Source organism: Otolemur garnettii, unplaced genomic scaffold, assembly GCF_000181295.1.
Source record: "Otolemur garnettii isolate 467f Iridium unplaced genomic scaffold, OtoGar3 scaffold00001, whole genome shotgun sequence".
Lineage (NCBI taxonomy): Eukaryota > Metazoa > Chordata > Mammalia > Primates > Galagidae > Otolemur > Otolemur garnettii.
Window position 1 is genome coordinate 64,165,232 of NW_003852396.1, and position 18,264 is coordinate 64,183,495.

Genomic DNA, 18,264 nt, shown 5'->3' on the forward strand with positions numbered 1-18,264 from the left:
TGGGTTTGAACCTGCCACTTCCTGCATATGGGGCCAGTGCCCTACTCCTTCAAGCCACAGGCACCACCCTAAAATGCTCATCATCTTTAATCATCAGAGAAATGCAAATCAAAACCACTTTGATATATCATCTAACTCCAGTAAGAGTGGCTCACATAACAAAATCTCAGAACTACAGATGTTGGTGTGGATGTGGAGAAAAGGGAACACTTCTGCACTGCTGGTGGGAGTACAAGCTAATATGTCCCTTTTGGAAAGAAGTGTGGGGAATACTCAGGGGTCTAAAAGTAGACCTGTCATTCGATCCTGCAATTCCTCTACTAGGAATATATCCAAAAGACCAAAAACCACTTTATAACAAAGATATTAACACCAGATTATTCATTGGAGCTCAATTCATAATAGCTAAGTCGTGGAAGAAGCCCAAGTGCCAAATGACCCATGAATGCATTAATAAATTGTGGTGTATGTATGCAAAATTTACCAAGAAAATTAATCAAAATTAATTTCACAACTATTGGAACCTCTGACAAAACAAGGCTATAAAAATGGATTGGAGCTCTAAGTCCTCATCTTTCTCCTTGCTGTCAGAAGGCTAACTTTATTGCTTCTTTCTGCCCCGGGGATGGAAGCTTTCATTTAGTTCCTGTTTCCTACAGCTGAAAATGACAGGACTGGTCACTGATCCATCCTGACAAAACGATATAACTACAGAAAAGAGAGACTCGTAATAATGTAAACTTGCACTTCATCCAGATGGTGTTTAGCATAAGGATGAATGAGAATGTGGTCATACTGTACAAAAAGTCAGCCTATAGACATTTTCTTTATAAAGGAGCTACCTAGAGAGGTGAGGAAACCCAAACTTGAAAAGCTGGGAATGAACATTTGATTCCTTGGGGCTACAAGAAAACAGCTGTCATTTTGGAACTGAGTTCATTCTACTGCCCTGGGAAGAGGACACCATGGTGCAGCCCAGTGAGACAGTGTCACACCTGTGTGTCATTCTTAGGGATGAAACAATAGGGGAAAACTCTTCTGATACTCTTCATGCTTCTTCCTTCTTACATACGTATCTAATCCAGCAGTGACCAGAGTAAGACAGAAGGGAGGAGGAGAAAGCAGAGGCAGAGGAATAAGGAAGGATCCAACTTTTTGGCAACATGTCATTTTCTCACTATACGTTTCCACTTGGTATTAGATGTCCAACAATTTCTAATTTATGATGCATATATTCTTCTACACATTCTATATACCACATGTGTGACAAGGTGACTATTATACTGTTATTTTCTTACATATAGTTTGCAGACTTCTCTAAGTTTCATTCTGATGTCAAGAGAAAACCTTTTCCCACTGAACAAAGTTTAACAGAAACAGTGAAGTCTCATGTTTATCAAGACCTGAGTCATGCTTGTGCAATGTTTTTGTTAAGATACAATAGAAAGCAACAGAACTAAGCACAATTTTTTTCTCTCTCTCAAATGGCGTTAAAGTCAATTTGATTTAGAAGCTCCTATTTTTATAGTCCCTGTCCCTTTTTTTAGTCACTTTATTCTTTTGTCATTGTTCTCGCAACCTATATTCTCTAGTGCCTCCTGTTTACTCTTAAAAACGAATCTCTCTTCCCTCAACAGATAACAGATTGTCTGACTTTTCATGTCCCTTTTCTTTTATTTCTTCATTTTGAATGGAGACAAATTTTTTCACAGATCCATCTTCTGGAAGTATTGAGTAGGAATAGATTTCTAGGGTGAAATCAATCATGTCTCTTAATATGTCCAATAATAAACTACATGTCATTACACAGTTCCACTTTTATTATCACAGTCTATGCACAAGTGCACTCATACACAAATACACACACACACACACACACACACACACCCTCCAACTATCACTATCAAAACACATTCCAACAGGCATTTTATTCTTTCTTCTCTTCTTCCTTTTTTTTATTTAATCTTTTTCTTCAGATTTGTTTCTTCTTCTTTCTCTCCCCCATCCTGCTCATGCTCTGAGGTAGAAATCAGCTTATTCCACTGTAATCTCCTTTAACACATGAGAGGATCAATGAATAAGTGACATTTTTAGCAAAAGCATTAATCTGAGAATATTTAATATCTACTAATATTTTTGGATAAGAAATGAGGTACAAGGAGAATCTATTTTTAAAAGAATATTTCTTACAGTCAAAGTAAGTCTGGGACCAACGTCCAAAATTTTAAAGTTTCACCTACCCATATAAGATGTTAGGAGATGAATTGCTGAATGACTACAGAGGACATTGTTTCCCAAACTTGTAATGAGAGACAAATAGGAGGATAATTGTCAGCTTAAACCATAAAAGTTGTTTCTGGAAGGGTCTTGTGATCATGTAACTTAGTTTAGGAAATCTGTATACAGATTTTTGTTGCCATTATTTCTCATCTTGAAGGAGTAGCCATATCCTACATCCGGGGCCATATTTATGAACTTCCAACTTCCTAAATCCCACAGTTGTCTGTGGTTTTCATTTTATTGTTTGCTTCTGTTCCTTTGTTGACCTGTTTACTATTTTCTCCTATCCATGTTTAAATTTACCATCCGTGGAAATTCAGTTGCCCTTCAGAGCAGAAATCATTGTTTATTATATTATTTCTATCTGTAGGTTGTCCCCATGTAATTTTAGCTTAAGTGCTTCATTCTGTGACTTGCTGGCAGACAGCCCACTAGTGTAGTTCTTCCACTTGGAACACAAACGCAGACCCATTTTCCCTGGGTCACCAGCATGCTCTATTGAATTCAGAATCTGAATTCCAGTCACTGTCCATTCTGTCAAGCACTTGCTCTAGTCCTATACATAAATGTCATCCCATAAGGATTTTGGTCAAAAATGACCTTTATGGGAGTCATCATAAACTCTCAGCTGGCAGTATCTTCTGCCTCTGAGCCTGTCTCTCCATGTGTGATTTGTGAGGCATATTCCAACCATAATTCAAAGTTGCTTCATTTGGATCACAATTCATTAGTTACCTCTAGTTATGTCCACTGTCTTAAATTTTTCTATTGCTGGTTCTTATGCCAGCAGCTCCAAAGCTTTTAAAAACAGAGCTCTACTAACATTGCTCTTATCCCCCAGAGGAATGTCTTTGCAATAATGGAATCTAGCATTAGATTTGAAATAACTGAAATAAATTTGGCCTCACAGTTGTGTAGTTATACAAATGGACTTCAATTTGCTAATAAATAGTAAACAAGACTTGAAAATTATTTTCAGGTTTGCCTCTTCCTAAGTAATATTTTCTTCCTAAATCTAATGAATTTTCGCATTACTAAATACACTCAATTTGTTATCTACCTTGGAGCATCCATTTGCAAACAGCATACATCCCATAAGTTGCAACTTATCATTTATCATTTTCCCCCCAAATACTGTTAAGATATGGAAGAGTTATTCCAATAATCACCATGACTTATAATTAAAGATCCAATTCCGTGCCCCGTGGTTTGAGGATTTGACCCAGGCTTTGTGTAGCAGGGGAGGGTATTATCCTGAGATGAACCTGACCATTACCTGTCTCAAAGAAGCTGTCTGGCCTCTTCCTCCACCCTGGTGAACAGATCAGAGCTAGCCCTATGTGATTTAAATGATGGCACATTCACAAGACATTTCAAAAAACTAATTCTAAACAGATTTCTATTCTTTGTATATATTCCTCAAATAACATTAAAGGTGGAATTGCAGAAATAATCCCAATACACTTTCCCTCATTTAAAATTTTCTTAAGCCTTTTCTTTTCTAGAGATCTTCATTTAATCATCCTTATCACTGCCCCTTACTCAACCTCTCTACTTCCTATCACAGGTAGCTCCTTCGCAGAGTTACTTCCCACTTTCCTAATTATCCCATCCCCTTATCATGTAGACTGACTTAATACCTCTTGTTAAAATAGCATTCTGGTTCTCTGCCTCCTCTGAGATGCTAAACATTTCTGATCAATTTGTCCTTCTGCATCATTAAAGGAGACTTGCTATCAGAGATTCTGTAGGCAAAGAAATAGAAATGAAGATAGGGTTAACTAGCACAGTTCTTTATTTGGTGTGCTGAGGAGAGTGGCATACCATAAATAATTCTGCCTTGATTTTTTTTTTTTTTTCAGGTCACAAAAAGTATACCATGCAAGGGGTATAGATTACGTGAGGGTGTGATAAGTCATTTTAATAGCATCAATTAAAATTGATACCAAAATGTTCATATTAGCAGTTACGTGTTGGAATGTCTAAAAACTCATGGAATTAAAGTGGTTCCATATCAAGCTAGATTTAGATAGGACAGTTGCAGTGACAGCCAGTACTTTTTCATTCTGTTAACACTTTCAAAAGGAAACACTTACCTTTATTTCATGGGTTACTCCATTAGCATACAAATTAAATGACATTAACATTTAGGACAATATTATAATGTCTACAAATTCTCTTTGGCACCTTGAAGGACATTCAGTCTTTTTTCCAGGGTCTGCTCTGCATATGTGTCTGGAAATACTCAAGAGGATCTATTTATTTTGATATTTTCAGCCTTAACTAAACTATTTTATCCAAATGGAACACAGAGGTGCCTCTTGAGCTTAAATGTTCCTTATCCTTGTCTCAAAGTTAGCTGAACTAAAGAGGTGGAATTGCCGTGTTTTTGTTTTTTTGGAATTGCCATGTTCTTAGTCTGGCTTGTGGCTGTCATCACAGACTTTGTAGAAGAGAAAGAGGTAAACTGTGTTTGTTATATTGTTTAAGAACATGTGAACCATTTATGAGAACAAAAAAATCAAATAAATGGAACAACTGGAAAAACTTATGCATTTAATAAGAATAGTAATTAAATAGGTATTTTATGATAAATGAGCAAAATTTATAAGACATGTTAAGCACAGATAGTAAGTCATGAATGGTGGGAAACTGTAACGGAAAACAAAATCATCTGCCAGTCCAGAAATTCTCTACACAAAGGTATTATAAGAAAAAGAAACCAGTATTATTATCAAATAAGTGATGTGAATCACACACAATCCACTAAGATGTTGCAAAGATAGAAAAACATCTCATACTTTCATAAGAACCAAACTGACCAATTATATGCATGTTTTCAAGATAAATAATAACTAGTCCTCCAGTATCATCCTAAACTTACCTGGTCATTGGCGTCACCATCAGTTTAGCTCATTGGCTTTATCTAGAGGAGAAAGACTTTTCCTGTTTATGACGTGTTTTGCGACTGGAAGCAAGTTGCCTACTGTAGTTAGAAACCTATCCTTGCACATAGAGAGTGAGACAGGGGTGCTCACTCTCTGGATGTTTACATTTCAAAACAATTGCTCCCAGGTCCTTGAGAAAGACATCCCTGGGTCACTAAGCTGGCAAGTGGCTTATCTAGTTTTTCACAAGAATGTACATTTCACAGAGAGGCCAAAGTGCATACAAGTTTTCTAAAGTAAATGCTCTAAGAAAAAGGAGGGAAGGGAAATCTCTTCCCTTAAATTAATCAGGGATAATTAAGATTCTTTTTTTAATTAAATCATAGTTGTGTACATTAATGCTATCATGGGGTACAGAGAGTTGTTTCCATATACAATTTGAAATATTCTCATCCAATTGGCCAACATAGCCTTTATGTCATTCTCATAGTTGTTGTGTTAAGACATTTATATTCCACATTTAGAAAGATTCACCTGTACCCTTATAGGATAGATCATAGGTATGATCCCAACAATCCCCCTCCCTTCACCCATACTCCCTCCTCTCCTCCCCTCCCTCTCCCTTTTCTCCATATTCTTCGGCTCAAATTGGGTTATAGCTTTCCTATGATAGTTAACTATTAGTTTCATAGTAGATAATTAAGATTCTTATTTTTAATTTTTATTTGTTTTCCCACAAACCTGTTAGACAAAGTAGATACATGTGGAATAAATGGAGAATAATTGCAACGAACAGAGTCTAAAGAATGAAACAAATGTTACTTAGAGATAAAAGAAACAAATACACATCAATCATTCCCAATCACCACAACATTCTCAAGTCAGCCATACTATTTGACCCACTTTTTGTAATACTGTGCCAAACATACACAGACAAACGTCCTAGTTCTCAATAGCTTATCAGTGATTTATAGCTGCAGCTAGGCTAACCTGTCTTTCTAGGTACAGCCAAACCACTTTATTACAGTTAGATCCTATTTTTGAACATACACTATCAGAAAGGAAGCCTGATGGAGGAAAGAGAAAAAGATAGGACATGAATATTGCATAATCGTGGATTTAGCTACTATGCTCCCTCTATCTCTCCAGAAAACTATCCTAAAGGAGTTACTTACTGTCTTTCCTTTGATGTTTAGCTTTATATTTTAATTTTTTTTTTTTTTTGAGACAGAGTTTCACTCCATCACCCTCTGTAGAGTACTGTAGCCTCACAGCTCAGGGCAACCTCCAGCTCCAGGGACCAGGTGATTCTCTTGCCTCAGACTCCCAAGTAGCTTTATATTTTAACTGTGGTGTATGAATTCACCAAGATTCGAATATTCTGATTTGATGAAGCTCTCTATGCCATGACCTCTGCAGTTGTCTGCCTCAGTTGTGTCAGTGTTTGAGAATTGTTCTTTAAGTCATCTCCGTTCTTCTTTTGAGCTATAATTAAGGTTGTTTGTTGTTGTTGCTGTTAATTTGGGGGCTACTATGTTATCAGACTCTGGCTCGTATTCAAGCCTATTATTTTAGCTGACTTCTTCTGATACATCTGTGGCACAAAAACAAGGGTGCTGTCTCGTTACTGCCAATGTACGTCAAAGTCCCAATTCCTCATTTGGCTGCAGGTGACACATGGGAGGGAAGGAGCTTTTTATTATCTCTAAGTGGTAGTGGGGTTTCTGGCTTTCTACTATGTCCCTCTCCCCTGGATGAGAGTGTCCTGGGTGTTGCTCATTATGTGACTAGTTGGCTGATGTCATCAGTGCCAGGTGAGATTGAAAGTCCTGACTCTCTGCTAATCCCTTGTCAGGACAAGGGACTGTTACTTCTGTGTAACTTATATGAGTGGTGAATGTAGACTGTGTAGTCTCTGTATAACCAGGTAGAGGAGGCTTGCTTCTAGCACTTACAGGATGAAAGCCCTGACTCCCTACCTGGTTTTCTGAGCCACCATCTCAGTGGGATGGCTGGGGCACCTCTGTACATTTACAGCCTAGTAACCTGGAGGTTTGGATCTCTACTCAGCCTTCACTAGCACAGGTTGGTGAGGCCACAGGTTTTCCTTTTTTTGTCTGTTTATTTTTTACTAACCATAGAGTTTGACTAGAATACAGCAGTTACCATAAAGTTTTTCTCTCTTGCTAGAATGTCCCATCTCTGCCTCTTTTTTGCTGAGAAAAGAGGCTTCTGTTGTGGCTCTTTGCATTTATGTTTGTAGTAACCGGCTAGACCTGAAAAGATAGACTTGGACACCATTCAGGTGCAATCAATTGGTGATTTATTACACCTGTGCAGGGAACCGTTGCCCTGAGAGACAGTCGGCCGAAGTGGAGGGCAGGTTATATTTTATACCATTTTTTGTGTAGCTAAGCAAGCAAGCCAGTATAGAAGCGGAATGTTGCAGTTAGTTGGGGGCAGGGTTACAATTTGGGTATTAGTGGTTATAGCTTGGGTAGCAATGGTTACAGTTTAGCTCCAGCAGCAATGGTTACAGTTTGGGTAAGTTTCTCAGCAACTCTGGGGGACACTAGGGGACAGGCTGGGAACTTGCCTGTTAACAGTGTCCATTGTTAGCTTCTTGTAAGCCCAGAACTGGTGAATCAGAAAGGAAGTCTGTCTTATTCTCTCCACCCTTGAGACTTCTTATTGTAATTTTACATATAATATTTGGTGAGTTTTCTTTTATTTATGGGGAAAAAGGTGAAAAAGTCTTGTCAACTTCATCTTCTCAAAAATGCAAGTCCATTATTTTATTTTTTAAAAGACATCTAAGATTTCACTTTATTAGATACATAGAATTATTCTCTAAAAATCCAGCAAAGAAGTATACATCTCTTTGTTGATTTGTCAAAGCTCACACCCACCTTATAAGCAAGTATTTAACATTTAAAGAGGAAGATTTCTCTACCTTTCAGAATATATATATATATTTTTAACCTCCTTCCACGTTAGTGCCATTTCTTCCACCTGGATTACAAATTCACTTCATTGGCCCTTCACAAAATGTAGGTAGAGTGTGGCTGATGAAATATTGGTGTAATGATAGTGCTGACACAAAGATAGAGCCATATGTTTTTCTTTCCTGGGGAAAGAAAACATTTATGTTTGTCTGCAGAGTAGCCTATACAGAGACAGAATGAGTACGATCACTGTGATGACAATCACTGGCTTACTATAGTTTTCACATACACATATGCATAAAACACAAAACATACACAAAATAGTTTTAGTTGTGTGTATGTTTTCATAAATAAATCTACCAGTTCATTTAAAAAGGAATGCTAAAAAGATGTGGAGAGTAAGAAAACAGAAGAAAAAATACCAGTCCTTCAAGTTGACTATGAGAATTAAGGTCAGGCCTTAGAAATCTGCCTCATTTTTCTGAGAATTTCCTGGCAGGTTTCTATGAAATGCTAACATCTGCTACCAGACTAACCTCAGTGGGTGCATCTTTTTCTTGCTGTTTTAGCTTAAGTATGAACTTACTGACTTTCCTACATATCCTAAAGCTTAGATAACACAGATCGGGTTGAAATAGCTAAACAAGCCTAAACTAAAACATTGATGAATATAAAACAATAAAGTGAGCGTATATGAGACAGCCTGATGGGCGGGTAGAGTTTGCCTCATCATGAGCGTGGAATCTCAGGGGTTACCTCCCATCTCAACTCTTTTCTAGCAGCCAATTGTCAGACCCCAACAATATCTTTCCATTTAGGAAAAATCTCTTTTAAAGATTATTAAAATATATTTAAAAATAGGCTCAAAAAAGGAAAAAAAGAAAGAAAAGGACATTTTATTTGGGTCTGTTGTAAAAATTTTGAATGCTTTGGTGTCTGAATGTCCATCTCCTTGGTATGTGACTGACAATCGGAATGTCTACCTATGCCACAGAGATGCTGTCTATGGAGTGACACCAGCAGGGTAAGGCCACCTCTGTTCACAACACATTTACACTCACAATTAAAGATGAGACAGAAGTCTATAAAATGTTTCCACCTTCTTTTTACATATTGAGCAAAAATCAGTATTGCTTCTTTTAATACACAAACACCTAGTTAGTGGAGACCATATCTTTTAAATTTACTAGAAAGACTACTGCAATGTCTTATATCATTAGAGGAGTTTAGGACCCTCTTTGGCCCTGTTTCAATGCATTGCACAATTATTCCATGTTCTAATTCTATATACACAGTCATGCATATGCACATATACATACATGCTCAACTATGACTGCTTTGAGATTAAAAAATCTTTAAAATTGCTCCAACTAATTATTGAAGATTTCCAGACATTTTGATACAATTTACTTTTAGATTGCATGCCATCAAATAGATTGCCATAAGACATTTTTTTTTTCCAAGAATACATTGAAGCTTTGAATCTCTGACCAAGATTTGGAAATTAATAAAAAGATATGGTTAACAATAATCTATGGAAATATATATATATACAATTTTCTTAATATGTAACAATATCATGGCAATGTTTTAAATGTAAGGTTGAATATATATATATATATTTACTATATATTAGAATGCATGCCTTCAATTTATTATATGCATATATTTTGTGTGGAGATTTAATTCATTGTATATATTTATTATTCCTTATTTTAAATGTCCTATAATATGGAGTCTATATTCTATTTAGTGTCAGATATACATAAATATGAAAATTCACAGCTTATAGATCTAAGTAATTATTTTGTATAATATAAATGTACAAATGCAAATTTTTATGACATTTGCAATAGTAAATTTTAGACCAATTGTATTAGAGATCTATGTGTATACATATTGTAATATGTATATTATACATGCAATCTTTTGCTTTATATCTGACTTTATTTCTATATCCAGTATGACACACTAGTGCCTTAGTCTGAAGTCAATATTTACATTTAAATTTTAAATATTTTATCTTGACATGCTGTAATTATAATGTTTTCTGGAAATGAGTTGCATAAACAAACTCAATTGAAAATATGCTGCCTTTTTCTATAGATAATCTCCTTCTCTATTCTTAAAAGAATCAAAAGCTTGCCACTAACTTAAAATAATTTTGTAAGTGATTTTGAAAACAGCCTTGTGGAAACCTCTCCACCTTTGAGCACTCTGTGCTGTTGAAGGTAAACTCCATTAATGAATACAAAAACACACAGGTCTGACATGCAGTTCTGTGCCTGTAGTTACACGATGAACAGAATGCTATTTCTATATATAGTATAGTTATGAATACTAAGAGTGCTTCAAAAAGTGCATGGCACAGAGATAGTGCTCAAAAATATTAACTATTGTTTATTCAAAGAAATAAAAGCAAATTCATAATTCACTGTTTAGCTGTTATTCATAGGTCCCATTCTACTCTGCCCAGGTAAAAGAACTGGACAAAGCAATGAAAATAAATTATTCTTCCCATAGTTATTGTGCACTTAGGTCACTTCATTGTTCAGTGTTGCATATACAAAAGTGGTTAAATAAAATCGTAAAGGAGTAAGCAGGAAAAGTGCATTTGAATTAATAGACATGCATTATCTGATGTTTTCATTGATGTAAAACAGTGTATTTAGGTGGCCTTAAAATAAAAGTCGATTCAAATGAAATGCAATTTTGAATAAACCACACAGAATATTTTTCAGGACAGGAAGATCATAGAAAACAATATTGGAATCATTCTTTTTTTGAGGTAAAGATTACATTGTTTTCTAAAGTTTATATTTTCCTTTTAATTATATCACTATATGTCATGAATGTAATATTTTCAGTAAGTTTTCCTGGATTCATCTATTGACTTAAGGAATCTTTCTAAAAGTAGAATACAAACATCTTAACACAATAACTAAGAAAATGACATGAAGGCTACGTTAACCAGTTTGATAAAAAATATTTCAAATTGTATGTGAAAACACCACACTGTACCCCATGATTGCATTAATGTAAACAGCTATCATTTAACAATAAAAAAAAAGTTTTGTTAAATAAATAAATAAATAAGAACTCTGTTGTCCAGGCTGGATTATAGTGGCATGAGGATGTCTCACTGAAACTTCAAACTCCTGATCTATAGTAATCCTTCCACCTCTGCCTCTGGGTAGCTAGGACTACAGGTAAATACCATCACCTCCAGCTGATGTTTTTTAAAAAATTGTGTCAAGATGGGGTCTGACTTTGTTGCCCACGCTAGTCTCCATTTCTTGGCCTCAAGTGTTCCTTGTTCCTTGGATACCCACAGTAATGGGAATATAGGCATGAGACACAGTACCTGACTGTTGCGACCTGTCAGGCCCCTATGGCCCTGGCCTCAATCCCTGCAAGAAGGAACCAGGCATGGCACGGCTTAGAAGCGCAAGCTTGTGGGACTCGGGCTAGCCCTTACTTTCTGGGTAGCCCTGAGCAACCCCCCATTAGCCTTTTATTGAGACAGAATAATACAGGTGAGGGGAATAATTAACAAATGACTACGTGCTAAAGGCTTGGGCTCTTTCTCCACAAGGAGCACATGTGGACAAATAGCCTGAGGGTCCATCCCTCAGCAGCAGATCATCTTGCTCAGATGTCATCTTGCTTTTGGCATCCCCTACACTTGACCTTGAAAAACTTAATACAAAAAAAAAGAGTAATTTCCATGCATTATTTTAAATTTTTGTATTCCAATCAATTGTAAAAAAATAACAAAAATTTTATTTATTTTTCTTCCTTTACCCTGTCCCACTATCCCCCTTCTTATTTTACAATTTTCATTACACCACTTTGACCATTAAAACTGAATAGTTAACTTCCACTTATAAGTGAGAACATGCACTGTTTTTTCATCCCTGAGACACTTAGGGTAATTCTCTCTTGTTCCATTCAAATTGCTGCAAAACACATTATTTAACTTCTTTTTATGGATGACTATTATTCCATTGTGTGTCTGTGGGTGGGTGCATGTGTATATATATAACATTTTCTTTATCCACTTATTAATTGGAGGACATTTAATTGTGAAATTGTTCTGAATAGTACACCAACAGATACTTGAATTTCATTTTCACTGTATCTGCACCATTTATATATCTTCTTTTGCTAAAAAAAATCTGTTCATATACTTTGCCTACTTTTTAATGGGGTTCTTATTTTCTTGATGATTTGTTTGAGTTCCTTTTAGATTCTGGATGTTAGTTTTTTATTGGATACATAGTCTGTAAATATTTTGTACCATTACAGGTTGTATGTTTACTCTGTTGATTATTTTTTGTTCAGAAATTATTTAATTTAATTATTTCCTTCTCATTGACTTTTGTAATCATTGTTTTTGAGGTCTTAGTTATAAATTCTTTGCTAGATGAAAACTTAATAAGATTCCACATTCTAAAGAATGTATCAATAATGTTATAGGATAATATTTTCAACAAATGCTTAAGAAAACTAGAAAGTACACTTTGAGTGCTGCTGGTCAAAGATGATTTCTTAAATTAATGGCTTAACTACCAGAAATATACCAAATCCCCCTATCTGACTCAGTGTTAATGCAATAATGCACAGTACCATCTCAGTTAATCCTGTTAGACAGCTATCATCAAATGAGCTGACCTTACTGTGGTTTATCACTTGCCATTGTTGGATGTATGATTCAGATGATCTAAAGGAAAATGTCTATTTCAGCACATGCAACTTGTTAGGTAATTGATGTTCTTACCTTGAAAACATACTGTTCCTTTTATGCTTAAGTTTAACTTTCTAATGCAGCAGGAGATTATTACAGGTCTTCAAGGTTGAGAATTATGTGATGTCTTTATATTTTTGACATTTTCGTGGTTGGAGAGTTTGAATAGAATTGATCAAATAGATCAGTCAGTGTGGTAGGTAATTCATCCCCCAAAGTTGGGACTTTTTGTCATCTGACTTAATTCCACAATCAGACAGAAAGAATGGCCCTAATGTATTGACAATAGATAAAGAACAAATAACTACACTTGGGATTTGAAATTTCTTCAGGCAAGTCAGATAGCTTACTGAAAAAAAAAAATCCTTGCTTCTATGGAAAAGTTTTAAAAAGATGAAACTGACAATAAATAAAACTAAATTGAAAAATTCAGCTGCCTAGGTCTCTTTGCTCCAAGCAATGCCATGAGTTCATTTCTTGTAGAAGCACCAAAAACAATACCTGATTTCTACCCTGGGCTCTATAAAATCACAAAAATGAGATGGACATTGGAGAAAGTGGGTAGGATGGAATAGAAAGCACAGATTTCAGATGATAAACACAGATACCAAAATGTGGATGCTACTGAAGAATTAGTTGTTGCATTTAAAGGTTTGAAGCCCAGGAAAAGTAGAAAAGTAGCCTCAGATTTATAAATAGGCAAAGTCTCTCCATAAATACAAAATAATATATGTATACAATCATGTAAGTTATTCTGGAGGTAAAATATATCTTATTCATTGAATGTTGGAATAATATTAACACTTACAATGAATCAGAGAGACCTCCTGAATTAACATAGTATATTTTACCATATTTTCTGTAAATTTATGAGAAGTATCACATCTAATGGTGCTAAGCTACATCTAATCCAGCCCTTGCCATTTTCTTAGTGAAGCGTCCTCATGCTATGGACTTTCAAGGAATTGATGCCAAAGATGAATAAAATGATGTTGAAGTGGAACAGTTATACGCATAAAATAGATAAGAGTCTATCATGTAGATACAATATCACAAAAGATTTGATAAATGCCAATAAGTTTTCATTTTAAATCAGTACTAAGTATACCAGAAATAGACAATATTACTTGTGAAGTTCTATACCCTTCAAAGGGTTATGCCTTTTCTTAAAAACTTTGGAAACTAGGGAACAAAAATGTTTAAGGAGATTTTTTAGTATATTGATTAACAGATGTGTGAAAATATTCAATTTGCTATTTTAATACTGATGATCATTATGCAGTGTCTGCTTTGACAAAATCCCTTTGTCTGTTCAATATGCTACTGATCTTTCTTTACTTCTCCAGGAGCTTTCTGAAGGATATTCTTTATCAAAAATCATGTTTGAGTAACAAACTTTTTTTTTTTTTGCTACTACATTGAATGGCACAATGTTTAGAATAAAAATGAAACTCTCTGACACCAGAAGATCAATATCTATCAGGTGACATGAAGTTGAACTGTCCACAGTAGCTGTATAATTGTGTGTGTTCAGGTATTTGATCTGCCCATATTGAAATTGCAGATGGGTGTCTCCTGTGGCTGAAAGGAGTAGGACACCAGCCCCATATGCTGGAGGTGGTGGGTTCAAACCTAGCCCCAGCCAAAAATTGCAAAAAGAAAAAGAAAAAGAAATTGCAGAAATCACATGTTGATGCTGAAGGGGGCTGTCACTACAAAATACATCTGAGTTCCATGGAGCACAAAGAAAAATGTTAATAACTCAAGAAATTATTACCAGAACAACAAGGGCAATAATGCAAACTTATTTTCAAAAAAATTCTGAGAATGAACATACCATACTTGCTTTCATGTTTGTAATGTATTTATGGAATATTTGGATGGCAACAGGTTTCCAGTTAAGAAGATATATCTACTAGGACCACACTTATGGTGCATCTTACAAGAGTACATATGAAATTTACTAAATGTAGAATATAAATGTCTTAACACAATAACTAAGAAAATGCCATGAAGGCTATGTTAACCAGATTGATGAAAATATTTCAAATTGTATATAAAACCAGCACATTGTACCCTATGATTGCATTGATTTAATTTAAAAAAGAAAGTTCTCAACTTGTATTTACCTCAAAAAAATAATTTTAAAAAGGAAACAGAAAGAGATATACTTATAACAAGATGACCTATAAAGTGGACTTCATTCTGTGAATCAAGAAAAATGGCTCTATTTTCTATTTGTTTGGTGTATTCAGATTACTAAAAATTCTACATATCTCATTATATTTGTGAAGTTTATATGCCTTTGTCATTCAAAATATATTCTTATATAAAAATTTAGACATATCCAATTATACTTAATTTTCACCCAAAAATATATACTTTTGAAGTTATATAGAGCATTAATACATATGTCTATTTTAAGAATGGTTGTATGCAAAATCCTAGTACATACTGGACTCTCAATAAATGCTAAGTTTCTCTAGTTTTATTATACAGCCTGACATTTCATCAACTAAAGATTCATTGCTTTTAATAAACTACCTCATTTGAAATTGAAATGTCTCTGGGAAGGTTAAGACTTTTATATCTTGTTTTCAATTAGTTTAATTAGATTACTTTATGCCTCCCATCTACACTCAACCTCCAAAATCGACTACATCATGGAAAGCGGTTTTTATAGCAATGGTGGGAAGGTGATACAGATGACTTCAGTGAACAGAGCTGGAAAGAAATCTCATCTAGCATAAAAGGACTGAGCTCACAATTTTCAAGGTTAGCATCGAAAAAAAGAATGTTCAAATTGAGAACAGTAGCAGCACTATTTACTTCTACTTCTGTTCTGCTTGGGTTTTCACTTCTTGGGGTTCTTTTGATTATCACAACCTGCTTAATACAAACAGAATACCAAGAGGGAGGGTTGGGGGCATCTTTCTTTTTAATATCTGAAAAATCTCCTTTATTTTTGAGAGCAGAACTAAGATATTCATGTCTTCAAAAATATTTGTAAATAAAGTAATAAGAGAGAATTTAAGATAAATATGTTGAAATAGTGAAGAGACATATTGTAAACATTTGGCATATAATCTACAGGGTTATAATACAGCATTATCTGTGCTGGCTTCTGGAGTCCTCAGAATTCAGTGCTTTAACATAGGAACCCATTTTCTAATATCTGATCAATGATACCAGAGCAGTTTATAAGGTGTCTCTAAGTGGTTCCATATCTTGTGTGGCATTCCAAAAATGCCAACACATTGCACAAGAACCCCAAGAAATAGGAACTTTTTGTTTTTTTTTTAATCATTGTTATTGTACATATAAGAAAACAGGCCTGGTCCACTGCTTGTAAATAGTGGAGCTCGTGTTAGAACTTAGTATGCTTAGTTGAGAGGGGCGATATTCTAATCATAAAGGTGCTTTTTCCACGGTGAAACTTATCCATTGCATTCTGGATCACATGCACTGAAATTTGTGACATCATCAAACTCAACTGCATAATTTGTGGTAGGAGGGGCTCCATTTTCCTTCTCTGGAAAAAAAGAAAGGATTTAGATAGTATGTTTTCAGTGGCTGTCCTCAAAACCATATGCTCTAGGGATGGAGTCTAAGAAATACGTTATTTTTTTTCACGCAAAAACATATTTCTGAGCTTTTACTTTGCAGTAGACTCCACAATAAAAACCTTTTCTACAGTCTTTCATGTGGAATATTCAAAGAGCACTTTCTTTGTGCTATGATACTTTATGGCCTCATATGTGAATAAAATACAAAGCTTATCTACTTGGTTCAAATAATTTCACAGGCGGACATATACACATACAGTCCTGCTGGTCTACTTATGCTTATATATAAAAAAGTATACATTTCACATGAAACCCATGAGTTAGACACCAAAATTACCTGCAGATTAATAAAGTGAAAAATGACGCTTAGAGGTTAAAGCATCCAGCACAATCTAGCAGACTTGTGATCAAAGGAGATAATTTTGTTGTTTTCTGGGGTCAAGTTACCCCCAGATTTCAGGTTTTCCCAGTCGGGCTACAGACATTGTAATGAATGACATCGTCCTTGCTGTACATGGGTCCTTTCTGTCATCTGGATCTACAGGAGCACTGAGCATAACAAAATGATTATTGTTTTTGCCTTTGAGTTTAGGTGCCTTGTTTTGCAGCAAACAACCAAAACCACCAACCTGAAGAGCCCTGCAACACAACGGCATCATAGTCACACATCAAGAAGGATCCCAGTGGGGCTTCAGGAAGATATTTTCTCCCAGTGGCATCTTGAAAAACAAGTAAATCTGGCTTGGAAAGGCCCTGGGCATATGAAGATTGCTCCAACGTTGTGGGATTATGAAATCCAAGAATATTTAGAACCACTTAAGTGAGCCAAGAGACTCCACAGCTTGCCTAACAAAAGTTTTTTACTTTCAAGGAAAAGAAAGTGTGAGATAACAAGCATACAGAACAAAATAACAATAATAACCACACAAGTCACAAAAAAAGCAATCTGGAAAGTATTTAAAAAATATACTAGGGCATTTGGGATGCTTCTATGACTTGGCAATCATTAATGGGGCTACTATGAAGATTCTGGTGCAAATGTCTTTATGGTAAAATGATTTTTGTTCTTCTGGGTAAATACCTAGCAATGGAATTGCAGGATCGGTCAACTTTTAATTCTTTAAGGGTTCTCCATACTTTTTACCATAAAGGTTGTATTAATTTGCAGTCCCACCAGCTTTCTAGAAGTGTTCCCTTCTCTCTACATCCACACTACCATCCATAGTTTTGGGACTTTGTGATGTGGGCTATTCTTACTGGGGTTAGGAGATTGAATGGCTTAACAAATTGTGGTATATGTATAACATGGAATACTATTCAGCCATAAAAAATGGAGACCTTACATCATTTATATTTTCATGGATGGAGTTAGAATATATCCTTCTTCAAAAAGTATCTCAAGAATAGGGGAAAAAGGTATCCAATGTACTCAGTACTATTATGAAACCAGTATATAAATGCTTACACATCCATATGAATGATAAAACACAAATGTAGTCTAATAAGAAAGAGGGCAGTGGAGGAAGAGGGTAGAGGAGGGGGAGGGCGATTGGTGGGAGGAGGGAGGGCACTTGGGATCTTGCATAATATGCACAATGCAAGGGTACATTTCAAAATAACTAAGAATAAATTATAAATGTTTTACCATAAAAAATAAGTGATGTGATATTTATGTTAATCAGTTTGATTTAAACAGTCCACATTGTGTATCAAATTATCACATTGAGCCTCATAAATGTATACAGTTATGCTTTAATAAAAAATTAAATTAAAAAAATGAGAAGAGATTACCTAAAAAAATACAGTACAACCCCCATATTTGACACCTCCCTGCACTG

The 18,264-nt window shown here is 35.2% G+C and overlaps 1 pseudogene; it reads left to right on the forward strand.

Annotated features, from left to right (window-relative positions):
- Window positions 1–16,239: 16,239 nt before the first annotated feature.
- On the forward strand, window positions 16,240–16,391 carry LOC111724716 (annotated as a pseudogene).
- The last annotated feature ends 1,873 nt before the right edge of the window (window positions 16,392–18,264 follow it).